This window comes from Oncorhynchus gorbuscha, linkage group LG03 (assembly GCF_021184085.1).
Source record: "Oncorhynchus gorbuscha isolate QuinsamMale2020 ecotype Even-year linkage group LG03, OgorEven_v1.0, whole genome shotgun sequence".
In the NCBI taxonomy this organism is placed as follows: Eukaryota; Metazoa; Chordata; class Actinopteri; order Salmoniformes; family Salmonidae; genus Oncorhynchus; species Oncorhynchus gorbuscha.
In genome coordinates, this window is record NC_060175.1 from 3,121,540 (window position 1) to 3,137,701 (window position 16,162).

Below are 16,162 nucleotides of genomic sequence, written 5' to 3' on the forward strand. Positions count from 1 at the left end.
AGTAGATCTACCTGGTCTATCGTATTATAATAGAGACAGTAGATTTAGCTGGTCTGTGATAATATAGTAGAGACAGTATATCTACCTGGTCTGCCATAATATAATAGAGACAGTAGATCTAGCTGGTCTGTCATATTATAATAGAGACAGTACATCTAGCTGGTCTGTCATAATATAATAGAGACAGTAGATCTAGCTGGTCTGTCATATTATAATAGAGACAGTACATCCAGCTGGTCTGTCATAATATAATAGAGACAGTAGATCTAGCTGGTCTGCCATACTATAATATAGACAGTAGATCTAGCTGATCTGTCATAATATAATAGAGACAGTAGATATGGCTGGTCTGTCATAATATAATAGAGACAGTAGATCTAGCTGGTCTGATATAATAGAGACAGTATATGTAGCTGATCTGTCATAATATAATAGAGACAGTAGATCTAGCTGGTCTGCCATATTATAATAGAGACAGTAGATCGAGCTGGTCTGTCATACTATAATAGAGACAGTAGATATGGCTGGTCTGTCATAATCTAATGGTGACAGGAGATCAAGCTGATCTGTCATAATATAATAGAGACAGTAGATCTAGCTGGTCTGCCATATTATAATAGAGACAGTAGATCTAGCTGGTCTGTCATAATATAATAGAGACAGTAGATCTAGCTGGTCTGTCATAATATAATAGAGACAGTAGATCTAGCTGGTCTGTCATAATATGATAGAGACAGTAGATATGGCTGGTCTGTCATAATATAATAAAGACATAGAGACAGTAGATCTAGCTGATCTGTCATAATAGAATAGAGACAGTAGATCTTGCTGGTCTGTCATAATATAATAGAGACAGTAGATCTAGCTGGTCTGATATAATATAATAGAGACAGTATATGTAGCTGGTCTGTCATAATATAATAGAGACAGTAGATCTAGCTGGTCTGCCATATTATAATAGAGACAGTAGATCGAGCTGGTCTGTCATACTATAATAGAGGCAGTGGATCTTGCTGGTTTGTCATAATATAATAGAGACAGTAGATGTAGCTGAGCTGTCATAATATAATAGAGACAATAGGTCTAGCTGGTCTGTCATAATCTAATGGTGACAGGAGATCAAGCTGATCTGTCATAATATAATAGAGAGGATAGATCGAGCTGGTCTGTCGTAATATAATAGAGAGGATAGATCTAAATGGTCTGTCATATTATAATAGAGACAGTAGATCTAGCTGGTCTGTCATATCATAATAGAGACAGTAGATCTAGCTGGTCTGTCATAATATAATAGAGACATAAATACAGTAGATCTAGCTGGTCTGTCATATTATAATAGACAGTACATCCAGCTGGTCTGTCATAATATAATAGAGACAGTAGATCTAGCTGGTCTGCCATATTATAATAGAGACAGTAGATCGAGCTGGTCTGTCAAACTATAATAGAGACAGTAGATATGGCTGGTCTGTCATAATCTAATAAAGACATGGAGACAGTAGATCTAGCTGATCTGTCATAATATAATAGAGACAGTAGATCTAGCTGGTCTGATATAATATAATAGAGACAGTATATGTAGCTGGTCTGTCATAATATAATAGAGACAATAGATCTAGCTGGTCTGTCATATAATAGAGACAGTAGATCTAGCTGGTCTGTCATAATACAATAGAGACAGTAGATCTAGCTAATCTGTCATAATATAATAGAGACAATAGATCTAGCTGGTCTCTCATAATATAATAGAGACAGTAGATATGGCTGGTCTGTCATAATCTAATAAAGACAGAGACAGTAGATCTAGGTAATCTGTCATAATATAATAGAGACAATAGATCTAGCTGGTGTGTCATAATATAATAGAGACAGTAGATCTAGCTTGTCTGTCATATTATAATAGAGACAGTAGATCTAGCTCGTCTGTCATATTATAATAGAGACAGTAGATCTAGCTCGTCTGTCATAATATAATAGAGACAGTAGATCAAGCTGGTCTGTCATATTATAATAGGGAGGATAGATCAAGCTGGTCTGTCATATTATAATAGAGACAGTAGATCTACCTGGTCTGTCATATTATAGTAGAGACTGTAGATCTAGTCTATCATAATATAATAGAGACAATAGATCTAGCTGATCTATCATAATATAATAGAGACATAAATACAGTAGATCTAGCTGGTCTGTCATATTATAATAGAGACAGTACATCCAGCTGGTCTGTCATAATATAATAGAGACAGTAGATCTAGCTGGTCTGTCATAATATAATAGAGACAGTAGATCTAGCTGGTCTGTCATAATATAATAGAGACAGTAGATCTAGCTGGTCTGTCATAATATAATAGAGACAGTAGATCTAGCTGGTCTGTCATAATATAATAGAGACAGTATATGTAGCTGGTCTGTCATAATATAATAGAGACAGTAGATCTACTGGTCTGTCATATTATAATAGAGACAGTAGATCTAGCTGGTCTGTCATACTATAATAGAGACAGTAGATATGGCTGGTCTGTCATAATCTAATGGTGACAGGAGATCAAGCTGATCTGTCATAATATAATAGAGACAGATAGATCTAGCTGGTCTGCCATATTATAATAGAGACAGTAGATCAGCTGGTCTGTCATATCATAATAGAGACAGTAGATCTAGCTGGTCTGTCATAATATAATATAATAGATACATTATAGATCTAGCTGGTCTGTCATAATATAATAGAGACAGTAGATCTAGCTGGTCTGTCATAATATAATAGAGACAGTAGATCTAGCTGGTCTGTCATAATATAATAGAGACAGTAGATCTAGCTGGTCTGTCATAATATAATAGAGACAGTAGATCTAGCTGGTCTGTCATAATATAATAGGGAGGATAGATCAAGCTGGTCTGTCATAATATAATAGAGACAGTAGATTTGGCTGGTTTGTCAAAATAAAATAGAGGCAGTAGATCTAGCTTGTCTGTCATAATAGAACAGAGACAGTAGATCAAGCTGGTCTGTTATAATCCAATAGAGACAGTAGATTTAGCTGGTCTGTCATAATATAATAGAGACAATAGATCTACCTGGTCTGTCATAATATAATAGAGACAATAGATCTAGCTGGTCTGTCAAATTATAATAGAAACAGTCTGTCATAATATAATCTATCCTGGTCTGTCATAATATAATAGAGACAGTAGATCTAGCTGGTCTGTCATATTATAATAGAGACAGTAGATCTAGCTGGTCTGTAGATCTAGCTGGTCTATATAATAGAGACAGTAGATCTAGCTGGTCTGTCATAATATAGTAGAGACAGTATATCTACCTGGTCTGTCATAATATAATAGAGACAGTAGATCTAGCTGGTCTGTCATATTATAATAGAGACAGTACATCTAGCTGGTCTGTCATAATATAATAGAGACAGTAGATCTAGCTGGTCTACATATTATAATAGAGACAGTAGATCAGCTGGTCTGTCATAATATAATAGAGACAGTAGATCTAGCTGGTCTGTCATAATATAATAGAGACAGTAGATCTAGCTGGTCTGTCATAATATAATAGAGACATAGACAGTCTAGACAGTAGATCTAGCTGGTCTGTCATAATATAATAGAGACTGGCTGGTCTGTCATAATATAATAGAGACAGTAGATCTAGCTGGTCTGTCATAATATAATAGAGACAGTAGATCTAGCTGGTCTGTCAAAATATAATAGAGACAGTAGATCTAGCTGGTCTGTCATAATATAATAGAGACAGTAGATCAAGCTGGTCTGTATAGCAATAGAGACAGTAGATTTAGCTGGTCTGTCATAATATAATAGAGACAGTAGATCTAGCTGGTCTGTCATAATATAATAGAGACAGTAGATCTAGCTGGTCTGTCATAATAGAGATAATAGAGACAGTAGATCTGTCATAATATAATAGAGACAGTAGATCTAGCTGGTCTGTCATAATATAATAGAGACAGTAGATCTAGCTGGTCTGTCATAATATAATAGAGACAGTAGATCTAGCTGGATCTGTCATAATATAATAGAGACAGTAGATCTAGCTGGTCTGTCATAATATAATAGAGACAGTAGATCTAGCTGGTCTGTCATAATATAATAGAGACAGTAGATCTAGCTGGTCTGTCATAATATAATAGAGACAGTAGATCTAGCTGGTCTGTCATAATATAATAGAGACAGTAGATCTAGCTGGTCTGTCATAATATAATAGAGACAGTAGATCTAGCTGGTCTGTCATAATATAATAGAGACAGTAGATCTAGCTGGTCTGTCATAATATAATAGAGACAGTAGATCTAGCTGGTCTGTCATAATATAATAGAGACAGTAGATCTAGCTGGTCTGTCATAATATAATAGAGACAGTAGATCTAGCTGGTCTGTCATAATATAATAGAGACAGTAGATCTAGCTGGTCTGTCATAATATAATAGAGACAGTAGATCTAGCTGGTCTGTCATAATATAATAGAGACAGTAGATCTAGCTGGTCTGTCATAATATAATAGAGACAGTAGATCTAGCTGGTCTGTCATAATATAATAGAGACAGTAGATCTAGCTGGTCTGTCATATTATAATAGAGACAGTAGATCTAGCTGGTCTGTCATAATATAATAGAGACAGTAGATCTAGCTGGTCTGTCATAATATAATAGAGACATAGAGACAGTAGATCTAGCTGGTCTGTCATAATATAATAGAGACAGTAGATCTAGCTGGTCTGTCATAATATAATAGAGACAGTAGATCTAGCTGGTCTGTCATAATATAATAGAGACAGTAGATCTAGCTGGTCTGTCATAATATAATAGAGACAGTAGATCTAGCTGGTCTGTCATAATATAATAGAGACAGTAGATCTAGCTGGTCTGTCATAATATAATAGAGACAGTAGATCTAGCTGGTCTGTCATAATATAATAGAGACAGTAGATCTAGCTGGTCTGTCATAATATAATAGAGACAGTAGATCTAGCTGGTCTGTCATAATATAATAGAGACAGTAGATCTAGCTGGTCTGTCATAATATAATAGAGACAGTAGATCTAGCTGGTCTGTCATATTATAATAGAGACAGTAGATCTAGCTGGTCTGTCATAATATAATAGAGACAGTAGATCTAGCTGGTCTGTCATAATATAATAGAGACAGTAGATCTAGCTGGTCTGTCATAATATAATAGAGACAGTAGATCTAGCTGGTCTGTCATAATATAATAGAGACAGTAGATCTAGCTGGTCTGTCATAATATAATAGAGACAGTAGATCTAGCTGGTCTGTCATAATATAATAGAGACAGTAGATCTAGCTGGTCTGTCATAATATAATAGAGACAGTAGATCTAGCTGGTCTGTCATAATATAATAGAGACAGTAGATCTAGCTGGTCTGTCATAATATAATATAATAGAGACAGTAGATCTAGCTGGTCTGTCATAATATAATAGAGACAGTAGATCTAGCTGGTCTGTCATAATATAATAGAGACAGTAGATCTAGCTGGTCTGTCATAATATAATAGAGACAGTAGATCTAGCTGGTCTGTCATAATATAATAGAGACAGTAGATCTAGCTGGTCTGTCATAATATAATAGAGACAGTAGATCTAGCTGGTCTGTCATAATATAATAGAGACAGTAGATCTAGCTGGTCTGTCATAATATAATAGAGACAGTAGATCTAGCTGGTCTGTCATAATATAATAGAGACAGTAGATCTAGCTGGTCTGTCATAATATAATAGAGACAGTAGATCTAGCTGGTCTGTCATAATATAATAGAGACAGTAGATCTAGCTGGTCTGTCATAATATAATAGAGACAGTAGATCTAGCTGGTCTGTCATATTATAATAGAGACAGTAGATCTAGCTGGTCTGTCATAATATAATAGAGACAGTAGATCTAGCTGGTCTGTCATAATATAATAGAGACAGTAGATCTAGCTGGTCTGTCATAATATAATAGAGACAGTAGATCTAGCTGGTCTGTCATAATATAATAGAGACAGTAGATCTAGCTGGTCTGTCATAATATAATAGAGACAGTAGATCTAGCTGGTCTGTCATAATATAATAGAGACAGTAGATCTAGCTGGTCTGTCATAATATAATAGAGACAGTAGATCTAGCTGGTCTGTCATAATATAATAGAGACAGTAGATCTAGCTGGTCTGTCATAATATAATAGAGACAGTAGATCTAGCTGGTCTGTCATAATATAATAGAGACAGTAGATCTAGCTGGTCTGTCATAATATAATAGAGACAGTAGATCTAGCTGGTCTGTCATAATATAATAGAGACAGTAGATCTAGCTGGTCTGTCATAATATAATAGAGACAGTAGATCTAGCTGGTCTGTCATAATATAATAGAGACAGTAGATCTAGCTGGTCTGTCATAATATAATATAACAGAGACAGTAGATCTAGCTGGTCTGTCATAATATAATAGAGACAGTAGATCTAGCTGGTCTGTCATAATATAATAGAGACAGTAGATCTAGCTGGTCTGATATAATAGAGACAGTATATAGATCTAGCTGTCTGTCATAATATAATAGAGACAGTAGATCTAGCTGGTCTGTCATATTATAATAGAGACAGTAGATCTAGCTGGTCTGTCATAATATAATAGAGACAGTAGATCTGGCTGGTCTGTCATAATATAATAGAGACAGTAGATCAAGCTGATCTGTCATAATATAATAGAGAGGATAGATCTAGCTGGTCTGTCGTAATATAATAGAGAGGATAGATCTAAATGGTCTGTCATATTATAATAGAGACAGTAGATCTAGCTGGTCTGTCATAATATAATAGAGACAGTAGATCTAGCTGGTCTGTCATAATATAATAGAGACATAAATACAGTAGATCTAGCTGGTCTGTCATATTATAATAGAGACAGTAGATCTAGCTGGTCTGTCATAATATAATAGAGACAATAGATCTAGCTGGTCTGTCATATAATAGAGACTGTAGATCTAGCTGGTCTGTCATAATATAATAGGGAGGATAGATCAAGCTGGTCTGTCATAATATAATAGAGACAGTAGATTTGGCTGGTTTGTCAAAATAAAAGAGAGGCAGTAAATCAAGCTTGTCTGTCATAATAGAACAGAGACAGTAGATCAAGCTGGTCTGTTATAATCCAATAGAGACAGTAGATCTAGCTGATCTGTCATAATAGAATAGACAGTAGATCTTGCTGGTCTGTCATAATATAATAGAGACAGTAGATCTAGCTGGTCATAATATAATAGAGACAGTAGATCTAGCTGATCTGTCATAATATAATAGAGACAGTAGATCTAGCTGGTCTGCCATATTATAATAGAGACAGTAGATCTAGCTGGTCTGTCATACTATAATAGAGACAGTAGATATGGCTGGTCTGTCATAATCTAATGGTGACAGGAGATCAAGCTGATCTGTCATAATATAATAGAGAGGATAGATCGAGCTGGTCTGTCATAATATAATAGAGACAGGATAGATCTAGCTGGTCTGTCATATTATAATAGAGACAGTAGATCTAGCTGGTCTGTCATAATATAATAGAGACAGTAGATCTAGCTGGTCTGTCATAATATAATAGAGACATAAATACAGTAGATCTAGCTGGTCTGTCATATTATAATAGAGACAGTAGATCCAGCTGGTCTGTCATAATATAATAGAGACAGTAGATCTAGCTGGTCTGTCATAATATAATAGAGACAGTAGATCTAGCTGGTCTGTCATAATATAATAGAGACAGTAGATCTAGCTGGTCTGTCATATTATAATAGAGACAGTAGATCTAGCTGGTCTGTCATAATATAATAGAGAGGATAGATCTAGCTGGTCTGTCATAATATAATAGAGACAGTAGATCTAGCTGGTCTGTCATAATATAATAGAGACAGTAGATCTAGCTGGTCTGTCATAATATAATAGGGAGGATAGATCAAGCTGGTCTGTCATAATATAATAGAGACAGTAGATCTAGCTGGTCTGTCATAATATAATAGAGACAGTAGATCTAGCTGGTCTGTCATAATATAATAGAGACAGTAGATCTAGCTGGTCTGTCATAATATAATAGAGACAGTAGATCTAGCTGGTCTGTCATAATATAATAGAGACAGTAGATCTAGCTGGTCTGTCATAATATAATAGAGACAGTAGATCTAGCTGGTCTGTCATAATATAATAGAGAGAGTAGATCTAGCTGGTCTGTCATAATATAATAGAGACACAGTAGATCTAGCTGTCTGTCATATATAATCTATCATAATATAATAGAGACAGTAGATCTAGCTGGTCTGCTGGTCTGTCATAATATAATAGAGACAGTAGATCTAGCTGATCTGTCATAATAGAATAGAGACAGTAGATCTTGCTGGTCTGTCATAATATAATAGAGACAGTAGATCTAGCTGGTCTGATATAATAGAGACAGTATATGTAGCTGATCTGTCATAATATAATAGAGACAGTAGATCTAGCTGGTCTGCCATATTATAATAGAGACAGTAGATCTAGCTGGTCTGTCATACTATAATAGAGACAGTAGATATGGCTGGTCTGTCATAATCTAATGGTGACAGGAGATCAAGCTGATCTGTCATAATATAATAGAGAAGATAGATCGAGCTGGTCTGTCATAATATAATAGAGACAGTAGATCTAGCTGGTCTGTCATATTATAATAGAGACAGTAGATCTAGCTGGTCTGTCATAATCTAATAGAGACAGTAGATCTAGCTGGTCTGTCATAATATAATAGAGACAGTAGATCTAGCTGGTCTGTCATATCATAATAGAGACAGTAGATCTAGCTCGTCTGTCATAATATAATAGAGACATAAATACAGTAGATCTAGCTGGTCTGTCATATTATAATAGAGACAGTAGATCTAGCTGGTCTGCCATATTATAATAGAGACAATAGATCTAGCTGGTCTGTCATATCATAGTAGAGACTGTAGATCTAGCTGGTCTGTCATAATATAATAGGGAGGATAGATCAAGCTGGTCTGTCATAATATAATAGAGACAGTAGATTTGGCTGGTTTGTCAAAATAAAAGAGAGGCAGTAGATCAAGCTTGTCTGTCATAATAGAACAGAGACAGTAGATCAAGCTGGTCTGTTATAATCCAATAGAGACAGTAGATCTAGCTGGTCTGTCAAATTATAATAGAAACAGTTGATCTACCTGGTCTGTCATAATATAATAGAGACAGTAGATATGGCTGGTCTGTCATAATATAATAAAGACATAGAGACAGTAGATCTAGCTGATCTGTCATAATAGAATAGAGACAGTAGATCTGGTTGGTCTGTCATAATCTAATGGTGACAGGAGATCTAGCTGATCTGTTATAATATAATAGAGAGGATAGATCTAGCTGGTCTGTCGTAATATAGTAGAGAGGATAGATCTAAATGGTCTATCGTATTATAATACAGACAGTAGATCTAGCTGGTCTGTGATAATATAGTAGAGACAGTATATCTACCTGGTCTGCCATAATAGAATAGAGACAGTAGATTTAGCTGGTCTGTGATAATATAGTAGAGACAGTATATCTACCTGGTCTGCCATAATATAATAGAGACAGTAGATCTAGCTGGTCTGTCATAATATAATAAAGACATAGAGACAGTAGATCTAGCTGATCTGTCATAATAGAATAGAGACAGTAGATCTTGCTGGTCTGTCATAATATAATAGAGACAGTAGATCTAGCTGGTCTGCCATATTATAATAGAGACAGTAGATCTACCTGGTCTGTCATATTATAGTATAGACTGTAGATCTAGCTCGTCTGTCATAATAGAACAGAGACAGTAGATCAAGCTGGTCTGTTATAATCCAATAGAGACAGTAGATTTAGCTGGTCTGTCATAATATAATAGAGACAATAGATCTACCTGGTCTGTCATAATATAATAGAGACAATAGATCTAGCTGGTCTATCATAATATAATAGAGACAATAGATCTAGCTGATCTATCATAATATAATAGAGACAGTAGATCTAGCTGGTCTGTCAAATTATAATAGAAACAGTTGATCTACCTGGTCTGTCATAATATAATAGAGACAGTAGATCTAGCTGATCTGTCATAATATAATAGAGACAGTACATCTATCTGGTCTGTCATAGTATAATAGAGACAGTAAATCTACCTGGTCTATCATATTATAATAGAGACAGTAGATTTAGCTGGTCTGTGATAATATAGTAGAGACAGTATATCTACCTGGTCTGCCATAATATAATAGAGACAGTAGATCTAGCTGGTCTGTCATAATATAATAGAGACAGTAGATCTAGCTGGTCTGTCATAATATAATAGACACAGTAGATCTAGCCTGTCTGTCATAATATAATAGAGACAGTAGATCTGGTTGGTCTGTCATAATCTAATGGTGACAGGAGATCAAGCTGGTCTGTCATAATATAATAGAGAGGATAGATCTAGCTGGTCTGTCATATCATAATAGAGACAGTAGATCTAGCTGGTCTGTCATAATATAATAGAGACATAAATACAGTAGATCTAGCTGGTCTGTCATATTATAATAGAGACAGTACATCCAGCTGGTCTGTCATAATATAATAGAGACAGTAGATCTAGCTGGTCTGCCATATTATAATAGAGACAATAGATCTAGCTGGTCTGTCATAATATAATAGAGACAGTAGATCTAGCTGGTCTGTCATATCATAATAGAGACAGTAGATCTAGCTCATCTGTCATATCATAGTAGAGACTGTAGATATAGCTTGTCTGTCATAATATAATAGAGACAGTAGATTTAGCTGGTCTGTCATAATATAATAGAGACAGTAGATCTGGCTGGTCTGTCATAAAATAATAGAGACAGTAGATAGCTGGTCTGTCATAATATAATAGGATTAATAGAGACAGTAGATCTAGCTGGTCTGTTATAATAATAGCTATAGTCTGGTCTGTCATAATATAATAGAAACAGTTGATCTACCTGGTCTGTCATAATATAATAGAGACAGTAGATGGCTGGTCTGTCATAATATAATAGAGACATAGAGAGCCAGTAATATCTGCTGATCTGTCATAATATAATAGAGAAGATCTAGCTGGAGACATAGATCTGGTCTGTCTGGTCTGTCATAATATAATAGAGACAGTAGATCTAGCTGGTCTGTCATATTATAATAGAGACAGTAGATCTACCTGGTCTGTCATAATTGAACAGTAGACTGGTCTGTATATCTAGCTTGTCTGTCATAATAATAGAACAGGAGTTGGTTGTCAGAGACAGTAGATCTAGCTGGTCTGTCATAATATAGAGACAGTAGATCAAGCTGGTCTGTTATAATCCATAATAGAGACAGTAGATTTAGCTGGTCATAATATAATCATAATATAATAGAGACATAGATCTGTCATAATATAATAGAAACAGTAATCTCTGATCTACCTGTCATCATAATATAATAGAGACAGTAGATCTAGCTCCAGGATCTGTCATAATATAATAGAGACAGTAGATCTAGCTGGTCTGTCATAGTATAATAGAGACAGTAGATCTACCTGGTCTGTCATAATATAATAGAGACAGTAGATTAGCTGGTCTGTCATAATATAATAGAGACAGTACATCTAGCTGGTCTGTCATAATATAATAGAGACAGTAGATCTAGCTGGTGATCATAATATAATAGAGACAATATCTAGCATCATAATATAATAGAGACAGTAGATTTAGCTGGTCTGTCATAATATAATATAATAGAGACAGTAGATCTAGCTGGTCTGCCATAATATAATAGAGAGACAGCTGGTCTGATCTAGCTGGTCTGTCATATTATAATAGAGACAGTAGATCTAGCTGTCTGTCATAATAGAGACAGTAGCTAGCTGGTCTGTCATAATATAATAGACAGACAGTAGATGGTCTGTCATAATATAATAGAGACAGTAGATCTAGCTGGTCCTGGTCTGTCATAATAATAGTAGATAGGGTCTAGAGAAGATCTAGCTGGTCTGTCATAATATAATAGAGACAGTAGATCTAGCTGGTCTATCATATATATAATAGAGACAGTAGATCTAGCTGGTCTGTCATATCGTATAATAGAGAGTAGATCTAGTCTGTCATAATATAATAGAGACAGTAGTCATATTATAATGAAACAGTAGATCTAGCTGGTCTGTCATAATATAATAGAGACAGTAGATCTGGCTGGTCTGTCATAATATAATAGAGACAGTAGATCTAGCTGGTCTGTCATAATATAGAGAATAGAGACAGTAGATCTGGCTGGTCTGTCATAATATAATAAGACAGTAGATCTAGCTGGTCTGTCATAATATAATAGAGACAGTAGATCTAGCTGGTCTGTCATAATATAATAGAGACAGTAGATCTAGATCTGTCATATTATAATAGAGACAGTAGATCCAGCTGGTCTGTCATAATATAATAGAGACAGTAGATCTAGCTGGTCTGTCATAATATAATAGAGACAGTAGATCTGGCTGGTCTGTCATAATATAATAGAGACAGGAGATAGCTGATCTGTCATAATATAATAGAGACAGTAGATCTATCTGAGTCTGTCATAATATAATAGAGACAGTAGATCTAGCTGGTCTGTCATAATATAATAGAGACAGTAGATCTAGCTGGTCTGTCATAATATAATAGATATAATAGAGACAGTAGATCTAGCTGGTCTGTCATAATATAATAGAGACAGTAGATCTAGCTGGTCTGTCATAATATAATAGAGACAGTAGATCTAGATGGTCTGTCATAATAGAACAGAGACAGTAGATCTAGCTGGTCTGTCATATTATAATAGAGACAGTAGATCTATCTACCTGGTCTGTCATAATCTGTCAGCTGGTATAATCAATAGAGACAGTAGAGCTGGTCTGTCATAATATAATAGAGACAATAGATCTACCTGGTCTGTCATAATATAATAGAGATCATAATATATAGAGACAGTAGATCTAGCTGGTCTGTCATAATATAATAGAGACAGTAGATCTAGCTGGTCTGTCATATTATAATAGAGACAGTAGTACTGGTCTGACAGTAGATCTAGCTGGTCTGTCATATTATAATAGAGACAGTAGATCTAGCTACCAACTCCATGGGCCTTTTCTACATGTCATAATAGAATAGAGACAGTAGATCTAGCTGGTCTGTCATAATGTAAATGAGACATTAGATCTACTTGGTCGTTCATAATATAAAAAAGGCAGTAGATCTTGCTGGTCTGTCATAAAACAGTAGAGACAGTAGTTCTAGATCGTCTATCATAATATAATAGAGTCAGTAGATCCAGCTTGACTGTTATAATATAATTAAGACTGTAGATCTAGCAGGTCTGTCAAAATATATTAGAGACTTTAGATGTAGCTGGTCTGTCATAATACAGAAGAGGCAGTAGATCTAACTGGTCTTTCGTGATATAAATGAGACAGTAGATTTAGCTGGTCTGCCATAATATAATTGAGACTGTAGATAAACCTTTTCTGTCGTAATATAATAGAGACAATAGCTATAGCTGGTCTGTAGTAATTTAATAGAGACAGTAATTTTAGCTGGTCTGTTGTAATATAATAAAAACAGTAGATTGAGCTGGTCTGTCATAATATAACAGAGATAAATATCTAGCTTGGCTGTCATAATATAGTAGAGACAGTAGATCTAGCTGGTCGGCCGTAATATAAGAGACACTTTATGTCGCTGGAATGTCATAATATAATAGAGACAGTAGATCAAGCTGGTCTGTCATAATATAATTGAGACAGTAGATACAGTGGGGCAAAAAAATATTTAGTCAGCCACCAATTGTGCAAGTTCTCCCACTTAAGAAGATGAGAGAAGCCTGTAATTTTCATCATAGGTACACTTCAACTATGACAGACTAAATGAGAAGAAAAAAAAATCCAGAAAATCACATTGTAGGATTTTTTATGAATTTATTTGCAAATTATGGTGGAAAATAAGTATTTGGTCAATAACAAAAGTTTATCTCAATACTTTGTTATATACCCTTTGTTGGCAATGACAGAGGTCAAACGTTTTCTGTAAGTCTTCAAGGATTTCACACACTGTTGCTGATATTTTGGCCCATTCCTCCATGCAGATCTCCTCTAGAGCAGTGATGTTTTGGGGCTGTTGCTGGGCAACACAGACTTTCAACTCCCTCCAAAGATTTTCTATGGGGTTGAGATCTGGAGACTGGCTAGGCCACTCCAGAACCTTGAAATGCTTCTTACGAAGCCACTCCGTTGCCCAGGCAGGGTGTTTTTGGGATCATTGTCATGAGCCAGCCACGTTTCATCTTCAATGCCCTTGCTGATGGAAGGATGTTTTCACTCAAAATCTCACAATACATGGCCCCATTCATTCTTTCCTTTCCACAAATCAGTCGTCCTGGTCCCTTTGCAGAAAAACAGCCCCAAAGCATGATGTTTCCACCCCCATGTTTTACAGTAGGTGTGGTGTTCTTTGGATGCAGCTGGTCTGTCATAATATAATAGAGCTAGTAGATCTAGCTGGTCTGTCATAATATATTAGAGACTGTAGATATAGCTGGTCTGTCATAATATAGAAGAGACAGTAGATATAGCTGGTCTGTCATAATATAATAGAGACAGTAGATCTAGCTGGTCTGTCATAATATATTAGAGACTGTAGATCGAGATGGTCTGTCATAATATAATTGAGACCGTAGATCTAGCTGGTCTATCATAATATAATAGAGACAGTAGATCTAGCTGGTCTTTTGTAATATAACTGGGACAGTAGATTGAGCTGGTCTGTCATAATATAATAGGAACAGTAGATCTCGCTGGTCTGTCATAATATAATTGAGACAGTAGGTCTAGCTGGTTTGTCATAATACACTAGAGACAGTACATCTAGCTGGCAGTTCGTAATATAATTGACACAGTAGATATAGGTGATCTGCCAAAATATAAATGAGACAGATAGCTCGTCTGTCATAATATATTAGAGACTGAAGATGTAGCTGGTCTGTCATAATATAATAGGGACAGTAGATCTGGCTGGTCTTTCGTAAAATAAAAATAATAGAGACAGTAGATCTAGCAGGTCTGTCATAATATACAGTGGGGCAAAAAAGTATTTAGTCAGCCACCAATTGTGCAAGTTCTCCCACGTAAAAAGATGAGAGGCTTGTAATTTTCATCATATGTACACTTCAACTATGACAGACAAAAGTAGGGAAGAAAATCCAGAAAATCACATTGTAGGATTTTTTATGAATTTATTTGCAAATTACGGTGTAAAATAAGTATTTGGTCAATAACAAAAGTTTCTCAATACTTTGTTATATACCCTTTGTTGGCAATGACAGAGGTCAAACATTTTCTCCCTCCAAAGATTTTCTATGGGGTTGAGATCTGGAGACTGGCTAGGCCACTCCAGGACCTTGAAATGCTTCTTATGAAGCCACTCCTTTGTTGCCCGGGCAGTGTGTTTGGGATCATTGTCATGCTGAAAGACCCAACCACGTTTCAACTTTAATGCCCTTGCTGATGGAAGGATGTTTTCACTCAAAATCTCACGATACATGGCCCCATTCATTCTTTCCTTTACACGGATCAGTCGTCCTGGCCCCTTTGCAGAAAAACAGCCCCAAAGCATGATGTTTCCACCCCCATGCTTCACAGGAGGTGTGGTGTTCTTTGGATGCAACTCAGCATTCTTTGTCCTCCAAACACGACAAGTTGAGTTTTTACCAAAAAGTTATATTTTGGTTTCATCTGACCATATGGCATTTTCCGAATCTTCTTCTGGATCATCCAAATGCTCTCTAGCCAACTTCAGATGGGCCTGGACATGTACTGGCTTAAGCAGGGGGACACGTCTGACACTGCAGGATTTGAGTCCCTGGCAGCGTAGTGTGTTACTAATGGTAGGCTTTGTTACTTTGGTCCCAGCTCTCTGCAGGTAAATTACTAGGTCGCCCGTGTGGTTCTGGGATTTTTGCTCACCGTTCTTGTGATAATTTTGACCCCACGGGGTGAGATCTTGCATGGAGCCCCAGATCAAGGGAGATTATCAGATTATCAGTGGTCTTGTATGTCTTCCATTTCCTAATAAGTCCTCCCACAGTTGATTTC